General features: G+C 56.9%; 1 protein-coding gene across 5 annotated transcripts in view; it reads left to right on the top strand.

Annotated features, from left to right (window-relative positions):
- Nucleotides 1-10,502: 10,502 nt before the first annotated feature.
- Nucleotides 10,503-17,206, top strand: part of OSBPL5 (oxysterol binding protein like 5) — an 83,287-nt gene continuing 76,583 nt past the window's right edge. For all 5 annotated transcript variants that reach the window (XM_026448730.1, XM_026448733.1, XM_026448732.1 and 2 more), the window contains exon 1: nucleotides 10,503-10,641. The gene's annotated coding sequence lies outside the window, so the exon portion shown is untranslated. The remainder of the gene's footprint in view (nucleotides 10,642-17,206) is intronic.

Raw genomic sequence — 17,206 nt, 5'->3', positions numbered from 1 at the left:
AGTGCAGTGGCTCGATGTCGGCTCACTGCAACCTCCGCCTCTGGGGTCAAGCGATTCTCCTGCCTCAGCCTCCCGAGTAGCTGGGATTATAGGCGCCTACCACCACGCCTGGCTAATTTTTTTATTTTTAGTAGAGACAGGGTTTCACCATGTTGGCCAGGCTGATTTCCAACACCTGACCTCAAGTGATCCACCCACCTCGGCCTCCCAAGGTGCTGGGATTACAGGCATGAGCCACCGCGCCCAGCCTTGTGAGAGATTTTTCCTCCCCAGCTGCCCTGGCTGAAGAGCACCTTGGGGCCCAAGCTGGGTCTCCTCCCATGTGCACAGAATGATGAGCACAGGCACTATTGCATGGAGAGATCCATGAGCGTCAAGATGTGGCAACAACAGTTAGATGCATTCCTGCACCCTGGACACGCCCCTGGGGGTGCAGGGGACTCCTGGGGCAGTCTCTGAGCTGCAGTGAGGTGCTGAGAGCACACAGTGAGGTGCTGTGTTTTGAGCGCAGCCATCCTGACAGGGAGAGGTGGTCCCTCTGTGGAGTTTTGATTCACATTTTTCTAATGATTAGCAACATCCGGCACCTTTGCGTGTTGGCTGTCCGTTTGTGTATCATCTTTGCAGAAATCTCTATTCTGGTCCTTTGCCCGCTTTTGAATCTGTTGTTTGGTTTCTGTCAGGTGGTGGCTGAATTGTGGGAGTTCTTGACATGTTCTCACATTAATCCCTTCTCAGATACGTGGTTTGCAGACATTGTCTCCATTCCGCGCGTTGTCTTTTTTTTTTTTTTTTTTGAGACGGAGCCTCGCTCTGTCCCCCGGGCTGGAGTGCAGTGGCTGGATCTCAGCTCACTGCAAGCTCCACCTCCCGGGTTTACGCCATTCTCCTGCCTCAGCCTCCCGAGTAGCTGGGACTACAGGCGCCCGCCACCTCGCCCGGCTAGTTTTTTTCGTATGTTTTAGTAGAGACGGGATTTCACCGTGTTAGCCAGGATGGTCTCGATCTCCTGACCTCGTGGTCCGCCCGTCTCGGCCTCCCAAAGTGCCGGGATTACAGGCTTGAGCCACCGCGCCCTGTGGCCTGATAAACCACTTTTAACAGGCGTGAGCCATCATGAGCCACCAGATAAAACACTTTTAAGAGTCTAGATCTGCACTGTCCACAGTGTAGCCACTGGCCACACAGGGTTACTTAAACCGACAATATTAACTAAAACTTACTTCCTTGGTGGCACCAGCCCCATTTTAAGAGCTAAAGAACTGTGTGCAGCTAGTTCCTCCTACAGCAAGCCAGGCAGCTTGTGGGACACTGTCATCACTTCAGAAAGTTCTACTGGATGGAGCCATTCTTGACCTTTTTTGGGTTGCAAGAGGCCAGAATTGGAAAAGTGATCCCAAATGCTTACAGGCTCTGAATGGGCTGAGATGCTTTCCACAAAATAGGTCCTCGAATAGAAATAAAGAGAACCATGGTGAGTTGTTGGGAGGTGGAGTTACAATTCTATCTTAGAAATAAAGAGAACCAGCCGGGCGTGGTGATGATGATGATGGTGGTGGTGATGATGGTGATGGTGATGGTGATGGTGATTATGATGATGATGGTGATGATGATGAAGATGATGATGGTGATGGTGATGAAAGCAGTGATGGTGATGATGATGGTGGTGGTGATAATGGTGATGGTAAGGATAGTGATGGTGGTGGTGATGGTGATCATGATGATTGAAAGCAATGATGGTTGATGATGGTGATGGTGATGGTGATTATGATGATGGTGATGGTGATGGTGATGAAAGCAATGATGGTTGATGATGGTGGTGGTGACGATGGTGGTGGTGAGGATAGTGATGATGATGATGGTGGTGGTGGTGATGGTGATTATGATGATGAAAGCTATAATGGTTGATGTGGTAATGATGGTGCTGGTGGTGATAATGATGGTGAAGGTTGAGGTAACAATGGTAGTAGAGGAATAGGTGAGGATGGCAAAGCCTAGATTCACACCCAGCTCTGACCCCAAAGCCCAACCCCTCTTCAGCACACCATACTGGAATCCCTACTCTGCCTTCCAGCATCCTCTGCATCCATGGTTTGCAAGCCTTTTGGTCTTAGTGTCCTTTATAGTCTTAAAAAATTACTGAGAACCACAACGAACATTTGTTTCTGTAGGTTATGTCTATCAGTATTCACTAAACGTTTTAAAATCTGCATTTAATTATTCATTTAAAAAGTAACTATTATAAATCCATTACATTGTTAATGTAAATAACACATTATTTATGAGAACCAACCATATTCTACAAAACAAAAATATTTTATGAAAAGAGTGGCATTGTTGTACATTTTTGTGAGTCTCCTTAACGCCTGCCTTAACAGACGCTAGCTGGATCCTTGCATCTGCTTCTGTATTCTCTCCATTGCAATATCACACATAGGCTGCCTCCAGAAAACTCCACTGTAGGTTGTAAGAGAACAAGGGTGGAAAGGGCAAATAGCATCCTAGTATTACAATGAAAATAAATTTGACCTCTTGGACTCCTGAAAGGGTCTCAAGGACCCCAAGAGGCTGAGTCTGTCCACTTGGGAGACTCCAGGCACACACTCAAAATCACTGATCTAGCTCCTCTTAAATGAGTAGCCATCAGCTGGGCATGGTGGCTCATGCCTGTAATCCCCGCACTTTGGGAGGACGAGGCAGGTGGATCACCTGAGGTCAGGAGTTCGTGACCAGACTGGTCAATATGGTGAAATCCCGTCTCTACTAAAAATACAAAAATTAGTCAGGCGTGGTGGCGGGTGCCTGTAGTCCCAACTACTCGGGAGGCTGAGGCAGGAGAATCGCTCGAACCCGGGAGGCAGAGGTTGCAGTGAGCTGAGATCATGCCATTGCACTGCAGCGTGGGCGACAGAGAGAAACTCTGTCTCAAAAAAAAAAAAAAATGAGTAGCCATCTCCAGCTGTGGGTTGTCTCGTTGTTCCTGCAGGGGTGACAGGAGAGCCGCAGGTCATGCATGCCCCAATACTGACTTGCCCTGAGTCCTGGGTGACCCTCCCTCCAGGTCTTGGTCATCCTTAGGGCCTTTCCATCTGCCTCTCAGTGCACAAGTTACACCTGCCAACCAACCTCAATTCCATAAGAAAGTGACTTCTCAGTGGTGGCCCTGTGAGTACAAGCAGGGTCTGCAGCATCTGGGGCTCCCCTCCCACCCCACAGACCTGGCCATGCGATTCTGCAGTCTTGGGTTTCTGTATCCTGAGAGGAAAAGGCGGCATCTCTCCTGGCCTCACAGGGTGGCCACTAAGCTGCAGATTCCCTGGTCAGATCCTGCCTTGGGGCAGTCGTTTCCTTCCCACGCCCATTCACTGTGTGTCACCAGGAAGCAGCCCCAGGCCTTCCCCAACAGGTGGAAGACAGAACGTGCCAGATTCCCCATGATCCTCCCAAGGGCAGTTTGAAGATCCCTGGAGGGAAGCCAGCCTTCCACCCCAATGTGCATTTGCCAAAATCCTGCTCCTCGGGGTATCCAGTTGTTCCTGGCTAGAAATCACCAAGCCGAAAGGGCAGCTTCTAGCAAAAGCGTAGGCCCTCCACTGCTCCCAGGAGGTGCTGACCACCCCATTCAACCCTCTCCATTAGTAGGGGCGAGGAACGGCCTCCAGCTTGAGGCACAGAGCCAGGATCTGCTCCATCGAGGCTTCCAGGCCCCGAGGCTGTGCACTCAACAGAGACCCAGAACACAAGCATTTAGGACAGGAAAGAAGTTCAACCGGCTCACCAAAACCAACGGCCTTCAATGGGAAAATCAACACAACACTGCCAAGGTTAGCTTGCGCAGGGCCAAACCCCCCGTACCTGTGAATGTGACACTATTTGGAAATAGGGTCTTTACAGATGTAATCAAACGAAGGATTTTCAGATGAAATCATCCTGGATTACCCCAGTGGGCCCTAAATCCTATGACTGGTGCCCTTATAAGAGAAAGGAGATGGAGATTTGAGACATAGACACAGACAGGGAAGGACGCCATGGCTGAGGATGGAGGCAGAGATTGGAGGGACGCCTCTCCAAGCCAAGGAGTGCCTAGGGTTGCCGGCCACCTGAACTGGGGAGAAGCAGGGAAGGACCCTCCCTCAGAGCCTCCAGAAGGAACCCAGCTGCTGACACTTTGATTTCAGGCTTCCAGCCCCCAGAACTGTGGGGGAACCAATTCCTGTTGTTTCAAGCCCCCTGGCGTGTGGTGGCTGTTTGTTCTGGTGGTTCCGGGAAGTGAGCACACGTGTTTACAGTTGGTCTGTGGGTCGAGGAGAAACACCGGGGTTTCACTGGGTCATCACATCCACTAGGGTCACTGCGTGTCTTCGAGCACCAGCATTCTGAAGTCAGGGATGGGGTCGTCCTCATGGGGTGTCAGCGACTTATTAGGAAGGCTCCAGGTCTCATTACCTTGGAGCCAGATCTGGGTGAGGTGACCCTGCGTACTTCTGGCTTACGGCAGGTGCTGTTAGTTCTTCCTGAGGGGCACATGCACCCAGGATGCAGGGGGCAGGCCTTAGCCTCTCAGGCCTTCAGCCCTCTCCTCCTTGTCTGTGTCCCAGGAGGGCCCTGCTTTCCTGCAGCAGGTCCTCAGCCCCAAGCCAATGCGGAGGTTCAGGACCCAGCTCTGATCTCAGGAGTCAGTGCCAGGGAGCACCGCCTGAGTGAGCAGGCTCCAGGAGGCTGCCCCTCAGATAGCCATATCCCTGTGGAGTCTGCAGCCTCCCAAGTGGACACGCCGGACCTCCTGGGTGAGAACTTGGACACGATGTGCCTCCCTTAGAGATGCGTCTGCTCCGGGTGCCCCTTGATCTGCTCCTTCAGGTACCAGCACCGAGGAGACCCTGCCCCCAGCTCCCTGCGGCCTTACCCAGGGCTCTCTCCACACCCATGGCTGACCGACATGCTGTGCCTGCTCCTTGGGCGGGGAGGATCACTGCCTCCCCCCTCAGAGCGGGGACAGAAGCTTCCCCTGAGCCCCAAGCAGGAGCCTGAGCCCCCCGTGAACTGCCCCCTCCCAGCCTCCCTCCCTGCCTCCAGCAACACCTTGGGGCAGGCGGACACCCACGACTGTAGCAGATGCAGCCCATGGCGAAGGGTGACAGGCAAGGGGCTCCTAAACCCAGGTCCTGAGCTGGGTGTGCCCCTGACCCCTGAGAAGCAGCCCGGCTGGAGCCCAAGGCAGCACCCCCAGCCAGCAGCTCCCCGGAGCAGCTGCCCCCAGTCAACCTGGGCACCAGCCAGCTTTGAGAACCTCTGGGCATTTCTTTCTTTACCCCGTGAGGTTTCTGTGGTGTATCACTAACCTCACTGCAGTGCCCACGAGGCCCTGCTTCTTCTCCTGACCAGGTGCGGCGGAGGATGGTATAGGGCTGGCTGCACATAGCAGGGCCATAGGCAGAGCCCATCGCCCTGGGAGTCAGCTCTGAGGACTGGCTCCAGACTCGTGGGGAGGTCTGACACGAGCTTATCCCACATAGCCAATGCTGTTCAGCTGCACCCACAGCCCCCTGGAGCCACCTCAGCTTCCCACCGAGTCCTGCGGAGGTTTTGACCCTATAAATAGCATCTTCTTTTCCTTTCAGGCAGGAGTCCAAATACTGTCACCAAGACAGGTGGGAAACTCCGTTTTTATTACGATCACATTACAATGCCTGAATCACGGGTTTAGATATGGCTTTCTGGAAGACAGGGGTGTGTGTGAGTGTGCGTGTGTGTGTGCGCACACGTGTGCATCAGAGAGAGAGAAAGACAGAGACACAGACTAACAGAGTCAGAGACAGACAGGCAGACAGAGCCAGAGAGCTGGGGCGAGCCTTCAGGCAGAAAAGACAGAGACACAGACTAACAGAGTCAGAGACAGACAGGCAGACAGAGCCAGAGAGCTGGGGCGAGCCTTCAGGCAGCAGGCCTGCTCAGGACACATTGTGGACAGTGCGGCCCAAAGCTGGGAAGGGAGTCCTGCAGGCTGCCCCAGGAAAAAAACAAAAGAACAGACAACAGTCACTGCTCTGTCCCACTCCCCACACCTGGCTTTGTGACTCAGCCCGGGAGACGCCACCATAGTCTCCCTAGGAAGAGGAGGAGGAACGCATGTGGGGACCCAGTACGTCCCTGCTCCTCCTCAGGCCCCCAGCCCCTGCACCCCTGTGGGATCCAGGAGAGGAAAGGACTTGGCTCCCATGGCTGGTGGCCCAAAGTGCCAGCCATGTCCAGCCCTGAAGGAGGGAACAGCGGGGAAATCCTGCCTCCTGTAACCTGAACGCCAGCTTGGCTTCCAGTCCTGCCTGGGACGCTCCCCAGTGGCCAGCCTGGAGCTGATGGCATCACCTCCTTGACTTTCCACTTCGGCGTCTGTAAGCTGGGGATGCTAATAACCACAGGCTTGCTGGCAGTGCTGGGGAGTTGAGGGTGATGCAATCCGGTCACGTGAAGTTGAGGACATAGTGTCAGGTGCACAGCAAATGGTCCATATGTGCTGTGATGTTTTTGTGATTAGCTTTGTGCCATGGAGACTACCTGGACACTTTGAGTTTCACTGACGCCCCACTGCCTACGGGAGATGTCATCTCATCCCCCTGCACAGGGGAGGAGACAGAATTAGCAGCAAAGGCTCCCACAAGAGACCACACCTGGGGGTGGATGTGCCCTCAAGGCAGCAGGGAGGGCAGCAGAGCCCAGGCTCAACCCTGGATCTCCCCACTGCAGCCCAGGGAAACTGGGCAGGTGCCCCACTAGGAGTCAGAGACCCACCTAAGTCCAGGTTCACCCCTTACTACTGGGACCTCAGTTTCCTCATCTGTCCAAGGGAGAGAAGTGGTTATTGCTGCCTCAGAAGACTGAAAAGGACCAGGCATGGTGGTTCACGCCTGGAATTCCAGCACTTTGGGAGGCTGAGGCGGGTGGATCACGAGGTCAGGAGTTCAAGACCATCCTGGCCAAGATGGTGAAACGCCGCCTCTACAAAAAATACCAAAATTAGCTGGGCGCGGCGGCAGGCACCTGTAATCTCAGCTACTCAGGAGGCTCAGGCAGGAGAACTGCTTGAACCCAGAGGGTGGAGGTTGCAATGAGCCGAGATTACACCACTGCACTCTAGCATGGGAGACAGAGTGAGACTCCATCTCAGGAAAAAAAAAAAAAAAAAAGCAGGCTAAGAAGGACTAAAGGAGATAACCGACAACAGTTTGCAGGCCCACACCTGCTGAAGGTCTCTCCCCAGGGGGCCACACCCAGCCCCGCGGGCTCCTGCAGTGGCTGCAGCCCTGAGCAAGGCTTTCCTGGTTGGTGGCACCTTCTCTGGATTGGGCCCAGCCCTGTTCCCACGTGTCCTGGCCACCCCAGCCCTTTCCAGGGAGGCAGCCAGATGTAGCAGAAGGGGCAGGGGCTTTGGGGGGTCTCCTCTGAGCCGGTGGGTCTTCATCATGAACCAGGTGGCAAAGCACAGCGGATCAGAGCACAGTTCTGGAGCCAGAGAGGTTGGTGACTGCCTTGCCTGCTGTGCCTCAACTTCCCCATCTGTAAAATGGAGTCAATCATGACAGAACTAGCTCATAAGTTTGTGAGACAGATGAAATGCACCAAGTGTCTAAAGCCCTCAGAAAAGGGTCTGACAGAAGAAAGGTGCCCACAGCCATCTTATTCACTCCTCAGTTGGTGTCAGGAGGAGTAGATGAGATGCAAAGAACCTGGGACAAGGTAGGGGCTCCATCAGCAGGAGGCCTTGGGGCCTTAGACCAACCACCCGAAACCAAGCAGTGATGCCAGCAGGTGGACATGTATTCACTTCTGGGGCAGGGATTCTTGACCACTGCATGACCAGCATTTGGGGCCGGGTCACTCTTTGTGGTGGAGGCTGTCCTGTGCATAACAACATATTTAGCAGCATCCTTGGCCTCTACCCACTAGACACCAGTAGCAACCTCCAATGACAACGGCCAGAACTATCTCCAGGCAGTGCCAAATGCCACCTGGAAACTGGAGGCAAAACCGCCCCTAGCAGAGAACTGCCATTGTGGAGACTTGGATTGGAACTGCCCTGATTTTAAATTGCACTCTGCTTGCAAAGCATTTTTTAAATTCTTACTTATCACAGACATATTTGTCTGAATTACCATAAATTCCAAACTAACCAGCTGGGCGCTGCAAGCCGTTCCTTCCCATAGTTCACTCATGGTCCCCAATGCCCAGCAACAGCCAGCACTTGCAGAGTCTGTTGGCCCACGGGGGACTCACGGAAGCTCATGCAGCGGAAACTGCTCTGGTCATCATTGCCATTTACAGTTGAGGAAACTGAGGCACAGCCAGTTGCATGAACTTGCTCAAGGGCTCCTGGAAGGTGGGGCCTATTGGGCGTGCCCCCCAAAGCTGGTGCCGTTGGCACCTGGCTCTACCCATCTCTGAGAACTCTCACGCCCTCATTTCCTGCGCTGACCACCAGGCACAGATGCCGTGTTCATCTGACAGGAGAGGAAGCGGGGGCCCGGGAGGAACAAGCCACTGCCTGGTGACAGAGCTTCTTTCTGGCGGCAGCAGGATTCAGACCTACCTCTTGTTGGGGGTGACCTCTTCGGCTCACTGCCTCTCCAAAACCAGGCAAGAGGCTGGAAATGGGGCTTTCTGGAAAAATGCAGACCCTGCTGGGAAGCAGGGCAGACACCTGACACCTGTCGCTCAGCCTGGCAGGTGGCGTGTTCATTTCTTGTGTGGTCATCTGGCTGTCACACTCAACCCAGTGAGAGGCTTAACCCTCGTCCTGCTCCACCCCAGCCCCACCCTGCTGTGATCTATGGCCCCTTTTCTCACCCCGTCAGGTGCCTCTTTGACTTTTGACCTCTGCCCTCAGCAGTGTCATTTCATGAAACCCAGGCCCCGGACAGCCAGCATCAAGCAACTGGCAACCTTCCATACTTCGGCCCCTGAGACCTCTGCCCTAGGGATAGGGGCTTTGTTTTCTTCCGTAATTCCCTTTGGATTGGCCCCAGCAACCAGCAATTTACCAGGCAGCAGCACCCCAGCTTTGGGCGGAGTCTTCATAGAGCAAACCCAGCAGGTGTCTGTGGATCCCGGCTGCACAGACCCTTTCCTGGAGAGGCAGAGGCCACCTGCCACGGGCCACGCGGAGCAGGGTCCCACCATGGCCCTGAGCATCTTGACTGAGCAGTTCTGCATCCCAAGACCTCACAAGGTGACTATGGAATGGCAAGGCTAGCCCTGGGGGTAAGCTTAGGGCAAGTCCAAGTAGCCAACTTGCCTTCATAAGCCGTGGGTTCCTGTGATCGGCACACAAGCGGCTGGTGCTGCTATCCACAGGAGGATACCCACCAACTTGTCTAAAGGGGTGGGCAAGGCTAGGGCTGAGAGGAGAAGGGATCTGGCTTGTTGTGGGCAGAGCACCTGCATGCTGTGCCGCTCCCCCTTCAGGTGCTGGAAGGAGCCTTCCTGGGCGGCTCGCCCTCCGCACCCCTGCTGGGAGGTCTTGCACACGCCCATGATAGCCAGGCTTAGGGCCTCCCGAATGCACCTGCAGCGTAAAACCGTGGAAACACGCGTGCCAGTGGCAGTTCTGTGCGGGAAGGAGCCCGGGGCTCTCTGCGGAGGGTCAGTTCTGTCCCTTTTAAGGTTCTGCGTGGAAAAGGCTCGGCGCCCTCTTGGGTCTACCTACATCTGGGGATGCCAGAGCCCAGCTCCCAGTTTTTCTGATCATTTGGGGGCATACCATAGGAAGGACCTGCAGGGCACCTCAGGCTTGTATACTACGGCTGCAAACGCCTTGGGGCCAACCCTGGGCTCACACCCAATTCAGGGTCTACAGGCAGGGAGCCAGGGGCCAGGGGAGGACTTCTCAGCTCCCACTGGGGATGCTGTTTAGGGGAATTAGAATGTGTTTTATATATAAGAGAACTGAGGAGTCTAAAAAGGTCTCTGGGGGGTAGAAAAAAGTGAGGAGGAAACACAGGAAGAAATGCACATGAGGGTAGGTTCTTGTCAAAAGAGTCCTGAGAAAGACGTACAGTTAGAAACACAGAGTGTGACTGAGGGTCCTTCTTAGCACGTAAGGGGCCGGGACAATAGTCTTAGATGTCTGGGGCTCCTCTTGTGTTCTGATGGTTCCTGAGACGGGGAGAAACGGCGACAGTTTCTTGGGTTCAGAGACGGAGAGAAGGCGCCTCACACTCTGGCTAGGGTGGGCTGGGGGCCTGCACCCCTAAATTGGAGAACCCCACTAAGCTGACCCCACTCACCACTGCCCACCCCGCCAAGCCTCCTGGCTATTTTCAGCGGATTGTCTCGACCTCTGGCCGCCCGGGTGAGTGTGAGCCCCGGAGCGCGCGGGGGTTTGGGGGGCGAGGAGAAGCGGCAGCCGGTGGGGGGCGCCCCCTGGGCGGCGCCCGCTCCGCGCGGCGATTCGGCCCAGGTTTTGCGGCCGCCGCGCCGCCTCCTCCCGCCTCCGGGCTCCCTGGGCCTCCTCCCTCCGCCGCGCCCTCGCTCCGCCTCGCGCGGAGGGACCATCTGCTGGCATTTCCTGCAGCCGGGCCCGCGCCGCCAGCGGAGCCCCCGCGCGCCCGGCCGTCCCGGAGCACCGAGCCCGCAGCACGGTAGGAGGTAGGAGCGCGGCGGCCCGGGGGGCAGCGGGGGACGGCGGGGGGATGGAGGACTGGAAGAATCCGGAGGGCCCCACCGGGCAGGGCCGGAGCGTACCGGGGGCCGCGGGGGGCCTGCCGAAGGGAGCCGGGAGCCCGCGCTGCAGCCCCGCGGACCCTGGCAGTGGCCAGTGCGGGGAGCCACGCCGGGGCCGGTCGCGCGCGGGGGAGCCTGGGGGCGCCCCGGGCCAGGGCGGGTCGGCGCCTGGCGGGTTGGGGCGGGGGGGGCCCGCGAGTGGGAAGCGGCGCGCCCAGCACGGCTCCCCACTTGGTGGGGCTTAAAGGAGACGGGACCGCCAGGGAGGGTGGCTGGGTCTGACCGCCCAGACCCTGGCCAGTGCGGGGGTCTGTGTCCCCAGCTCGGCCGACGCGGGCTCCAAGGAGCCTGCGTGGGGTCTGGGATCTGAGTCTGGCGTCCCAGCTGCGGGCTTGGGAGGGCGGCTGTGTCTGAGTCCGCAGAGTCAGGGGGCCGCCTGGATTACAGGCTAGGGAAGGACCCCTGCCCACAGTCCCCATCTCTGGAGCACTGACCCCCTGAGGATATGGAGCCTCAGGGACTGTTGAGGTGCCTGAGTCCTCAAGAGGGTCTGGTGCACTTGAAGATTCCTCTCGGGGAGCGGGGTACGGGAGGGTGGGGCAGGCAGGAAGGAGGCTGGAGTCTGCAGCCCCCCGCCCCGGGCAACAGGCCCGTCCTGGGCTTCCCAGGCACCCCCCCGACCCCCACCCAGACCACTGGGCTGCCTCCTGTCAAAGCCAACTGGAGTTAGGGTTTGGGGTGACTCCTAGGGGTATGGAGGGGTCACAGGGTGGGCTTACCTGCCCCTCTCTCATCCCTGGGCTGAGCCCACTGCCCTTCCCTCATTCTTGGGCTGAGCGGGTCTGCCCTGCCGAAGCGGCTGGGTGGATTTCGTCTCTTGCCATTTGGTAACTTGCTCCCCTCTGTGTGTCTGCCCCAGTCTGTTCAAGGTGCCTTTTACAGGCCGACTTCTGTAAGGGTCCCACCCCACCTGATACAGCCTCCCAAAGTCTGGAGAAGTGGGCCAGCCTTTGGGATCCTAGGTAGATGTTTTTGGGTCTCTCTGCACCAGGGCTGATCCAGATCCTGGACTGAACAGAAATCCTGCCCCCCACCCCCAAGAATAAGGCCCCTCTGCATGTTTTTATCCTACCTCCTTGTTACACAGGGGCCTTGCTGTTCCTTGAACCTGCCAGGTGAGAGGGGGCTTTGCAGGCATCAGGCAGGTTTGGGGCAACCGGGGGTGGCGTCAGGTGCCCGGCCGTTCCCTTCAGGCCTCAGGCTCCAGAACTGCAGATCCTATTGTCTGCCTGCCCACGTGTGGGGCTGGCCCGGGGTGCCCAGGAGGCAGGCACTGCGTGTGTCTGTCTTGCCAGGCTGTGTGTAGGAAAGGTGACACAGCAGATGGGCCGGATGAGGAGCCTCTGACCCGCAGTCCTGGGCCTGGTCTTGGAGACGCTGCCCTGCAGATGTTGATCCCTGGACAGCCATCCTGCGTGTCCAGTGGAGGCTCCTTTCTGGGTCCAGATTGGGCCATGAATAGGCCAAGTTCTTCGAAGGACTGCTTTCAGCTCTTCACAGAATGCGAATGCAGGAACCCCTGCCCCGCCCCCACCCAGGGTTGTATTTACTATGCTGAGAATGCCTGGTATCAGTTTCTCTCCTGAAATCCTGGCCTTGCTCTGAGCTCTGATAGTAATCTGACATGTAATGCTTGGGGGAGGGAGAAGCACTCCGTGACAAGCCGGCGAGTGGAAGGGCTGTGTGTGTCTCTGACAGCTGTGTTTTGGGAACTGGTGCTCTCTGCTGATTCTATGGTTAAGCCCGCACGCGTTTGCACACATACAGGCACAGCATGCAGGTGGAGAACTTACCCAAGATGACAGAAGGTGCATCCCACCCCATTCCCATTTATTTTTCAAGGGACAGGTGAATCTGAGTGTGTGACCACAGCTAAGAAATGTTGTGGACCTAGCTCAGGGTCCTCCCAGAGAGGCCTGGGGAGTTGGAAGCTCGGGCCTCCTGGACAGGGGGTTGTAGAGGGGCCAAGGCCCAAGGGTGCATCGTGCCAAAAGGATCCCAGTCGTTTTGATAGGAAGGGAGCTGTCAGGGAGGGAGCCGTCAGGTGCAGCTCCCCTTGTGGAGTCCAAGGACCAGGTGGGTAGAAGTGCTCACTGCTTGCAGGGTTGGCAGTGCAGCCCAGGGAACGCACTGGTGTGCTGGGGAGTAGATGTTGGGTGGTGCAGATGAAGGCCACTGGCCTCCCAACAGGGACAGGCATGCCCTGGATGTCCTTGTGCTGCTTGTGACCGGCACAAAGGAAAAGAATATTGTTCTTGGTGCCAGCTTTGCTTGATGACTTACCGAGCCTGCAGCTTGAGGAGGCAACTGACAGCCTGAGGATGGGGCTCCTGGGCTGGTCAAGATTTTTAAGGGTTTTGGGGCCTTGGTGACTGGGTCTTGGCCACGGCTGGGCCACCTTCCCCATGGAGATGTATGGGCAGATAGTGAAGCTGCCGCAGAGAGTGATAGGGTTGGCGGTCGAGTACAAAGGACTTGGACTGAGGACCGCGTTGTTCTCTGAGCATCACAGCTGTTCTGAGCCAGGGCCTCTGGGATCATGTCCACGAGGGTGTGAGGTTGCCTTGTGCTGGCATCTACACTAAATGGAGCCCTGGGCACCAGCTGTGTTCTCAGGACCAGGGCTTGAGGTGGGAGATGGGGAGGGGATGGGACATGAGCCTTGTTGGCTGGCTTAGAGGGATCTAGAATTCCTAGAGGGCCTTTGTTGCAAATCTCAGAGCCACCCAGGGTGAAAGCAAATGCTTTGCTCGGCCTTCCAGTCTGCCTCACATCCGGCTGCTCCCTCCAGGGCTGGCCTCCACTCCCCTCCTGGCCCTACCAGCTCTTGCCTGAAGCTCCACATCAGCTACCTGCAAGGTTCCCCTTTCATGGCCTTCCTAGCCCTTCTCCAGCCAGCAGCCTGCATGTTATTTAAAAAGATAAACCACTTCATGTAGTTCGCCTACTTATAGCCCTTTGAGATTTGCCATGGGTCTCAGTAAGTCCTGACCCCTTTCCAGACCCCACAGGCCCTAGACACCCCTCCACTCCGCCTCCCTTCCCCTGTCCTCTCTCCCTTCCCTCCCCTCCCTCTCCCCTCTTGCTCCCAGGGGTCCAGCCTCAGCCCTGGCTTCTTACTCCAGGGCCTTTGCACTGGCTGTGCCTCTGTTTTTGGCCCCTCCTTGTATCTACACTTGGTGGGCTCCATCTAATTCAGGTCGCAGCTCGGATGCTGCCTCCCCTGAGAGAGTCTCTGTTCCTGACACGATATCCATTCCAAAGCAGTTCTCAGCTCTATGTTTTGTTTTCTCTTTATTTATACTGAAATGATCTTGTTTGTTTAATTGAATGGCTTCCCATGGAGAAAGTGATTGGGCCAAGCCAGGTCCATGGTGGGCGCCGCTGGTGCGTGGCATCTGTCCCCATGCACGGTTGCCTGCAAGTCTGCTCTGGGCTCTCTTCCCAGGGGCTGGCACACAGTAGGTGCTCTATGGTTAAGTGAGGCACATGTGGAAAGCCATCATACTGTCTCATCCCAGGGAGGCCAGTAGGTTGAGACTGGCTGCCCCCATCTAGCAAGTCCCACCCACCATGTCCTGGTTTCACCAGCATCGACTGGTGTGGGATGTGACCGGCTTATTTCCTCCATGCCCTAGGATGGCGAGGACAAGAGTGTGTGTGTGACTCTTCCCAGGGTCCCATCATCTCTGATTTAGGAATGAAGCCCTTAGGGTGTCTCACCTCCTCGAGGTGCCTAATATTTTATTTGGTGAATGCAGATGGACTTAACTGGCCTGTGGATCCCCTCTGACCCTGCTGACACGAAGCGAAGGATGAAGGGGAAAGATGAGGTTCAACACCTGAACAGTATTCCCTCTAACTATGTACATCCTTAGGGAGTTTAAGTGGGAAATAGGGAGGAGATGTGGGGGATACCCCACCTCGGCAGGCAGCTGGTCAGGCTGCCCGTTGTGACCAGCCTGGGGTCGCCTTCCCTTCATCCAAGGCCAGGGGAGTTTGCAAACCTGTAGTAAGCCCTGCTGCTGTACCTGGCAGAGCAGAAGCACCACCCCAGCTTGGAGACAGCAGGCCCCTGACTGCCGGCCATGGATGGCCCCTTGGGAAGTGCCCTGTGCTTCTGAGCAAGGAGAGAACAGGCGCTCGGGGACAGCACAGAGGGCGCTCTGTCGCCCGTGCCTTTGTCCCTTCTCTCGCTGGCCCGTTCTCAGCTGCTTCCTCTCGGGGAAGGGCCTGCCTTGGCCGGGGGGGAGGGAGCGCTCAGTGGCCCGGCGCTGCGGAGGTATTGATGTGCTATTGGGGTGATTACGGTGGTCGGTGTGGGGGTGGGGGCGGGGGGGGGGGGTGGCGTAAAAGGGGGCCTTTGGGGATAGTCAGCAGAGGAAGGCGTGGTGTTGGGGCGGGACATCCGCATCTCCGCGCCCCTTTCCTGGCAGCCAGCGGGATTTCTCATGTCTAGCTATTGCAGCGAATAAGACAGAGAGTCAACTAAAGGGCGCGCCACTGTAGGTCCGATTCGCTGGGCTGCGGCTCCAGGCAAAGGCATTTGTATGCCTGCCTATTAGGGTGAATGTGACGCGGGGAGTGTGGGTCGCTTAAAGGGCCGGGACTCTGGCAGCAGTGCGTCCCGCTCATGCCCGCCTATTACGGTGAATACGGTGCAGTAGTCGGGTCGCTTAAAGGGTCCTGGTGTCCTGCTTGCTGGACTGTGCTGCTTTGGGGCAGCTCCTGGTCCTGGGCGGGAGGGGAGCACTCTAGGGAGGCTCCCCACTTTGGCCAGAGGGAGACGCTGGCCCGTGGGGCAGGAAGGCTAGATGCCCTTCTTACAGGATGAGCCTCACCCCCACCCCACCCCCTGCTGCCTTAGGAAGTCACCCAAATTTAGCAAAATTCAAGCCACAGCCAGCAGGCACCAGGGCGGGGCATGTGACCCTGTTCTGGAGGGCTGGCGGGGCCAGGGCAGGGAGGGGGCTGGGCCTAAGAGACTGCTGGTGGTGATGGTGGCAGGGACTGCCTGGGATCTGATCAGAAGGCCTAGCCGAGGAAGATGCAGCTGAAATTCTTCACCCCAGGTGCCAGGGTCAGCAGATTTTATTTGCCTCCTAAACCTTGGTTACCCTGTCTGTAAAGTGAGGCTCATGGCTGGCCCATGAGAAGTCCCGAGATGGTCTTTGTACGCAAGCTCTGGGTGAGCATTGGCCATTGTGTGGGTGACTGGCATGACCCACTACCCCACCCCTATAGGCTGCCAGTCAAAGGTTTCCACCCTCCAGCCACCATCTCCCTGGCTCAGATCGTCCTGGGCCACCCCAGGTCGCCCTGGCCCTCCCCAGGTGGACCCTGTCCCTGCCGGCAGACCCTCCACCTCTCTAGCTCTCTCCTCTGCTCCTGAACTTGGCATTGGTCCCAGGCTGCCCTGAGCTGTCTCGGGGGACTCCTGACCTGTGAAGGGGCAGCGAGTCCATGGGAGGCAGTTGGCCTGGGCTCTTCGAGGCTGTTGTCCTTACCTGTAGAGCAGGGACCACAGCACATGGTGCTCCTGAGTGCAACGGATCCAATGAGTGGCCTGGCACAGGGCCAGGGAGAACTGGGATGCCTTAGTCTCTGGCCCACACACTCCCTACCAGCGAGCACTTTGTGGGTTAGGTACCAGACCTCGTTAGCCTGAGGCTGGGGTGCTGTGGACAAGGCGCTGGGACTTAGCATTAATGCTCAAAGATGAACTACAGAGGTAGTGAGATTCCCCAGCCCCGGGGACACCTGAGAGTTCTACCTCTTCCCCGCGCCAGCCTCAAGAACATACCTGGGCAAAAACCGACCCTCAGGCCGGGCGCAGTGGCTCAAGCCTGTAATCCCAGCACTTTGGGAGGCCGAGACGGGCGGATCACGAGGTCAGGAGATCAAGACCATCCTGGCTAACACGGTGAAACCCCGTCTCTACTAAAAAATACAAAAAACTAGCTGGGCGAGGTGGCGGGCGCCTGTAGTCCCAGCTACTTGGGAGGCTGAGGCAGGAGAATGGCGTAAACCCGGGAGGCGGAGCTTGCAGTGAGCTGAGATCCGGCCACTGCACTCCAGCCTGGGCAACACAGCAAGACTCCGTCTCAAAAACAAAACAAAACAAAAAAAACCGACCCTCATGTTTCATTCTCTGTGGCCTCAGGGCGTGTGCACTCTTGCCTGTGCCCTCACCCTGCTGTCCCTTGTGTTCAGAGTGTGGCTGGTCCAAGGGCTCACAGCATCTGACAGGCTCGCCTCTGAGACGGAGGAAATGGGGCCCCAAGAATGGCAGGGTCATGGTGCTACTCCTCGCTGGGCCTCAGTTTCTCCATCTTAAGACACCCCCATCCCTGACATTTGCTCCCAACCCCCACACCTGTGGGGCTAAGGCACCTGCACACAGGCAACACCCCGGCAGGAACTGAGAAGG

Source organism: Piliocolobus tephrosceles, chromosome 13 (assembly GCF_002776525.5).
Source record: "Piliocolobus tephrosceles isolate RC106 chromosome 13, ASM277652v3, whole genome shotgun sequence".
NCBI classification, from domain to species: Eukaryota; Metazoa; Chordata; class Mammalia; order Primates; family Cercopithecidae; genus Piliocolobus; species Piliocolobus tephrosceles.
Note: the sequence above shows the minus strand (reverse complement) of the source record. Positions and strands in the feature narration are given on the sequence as shown.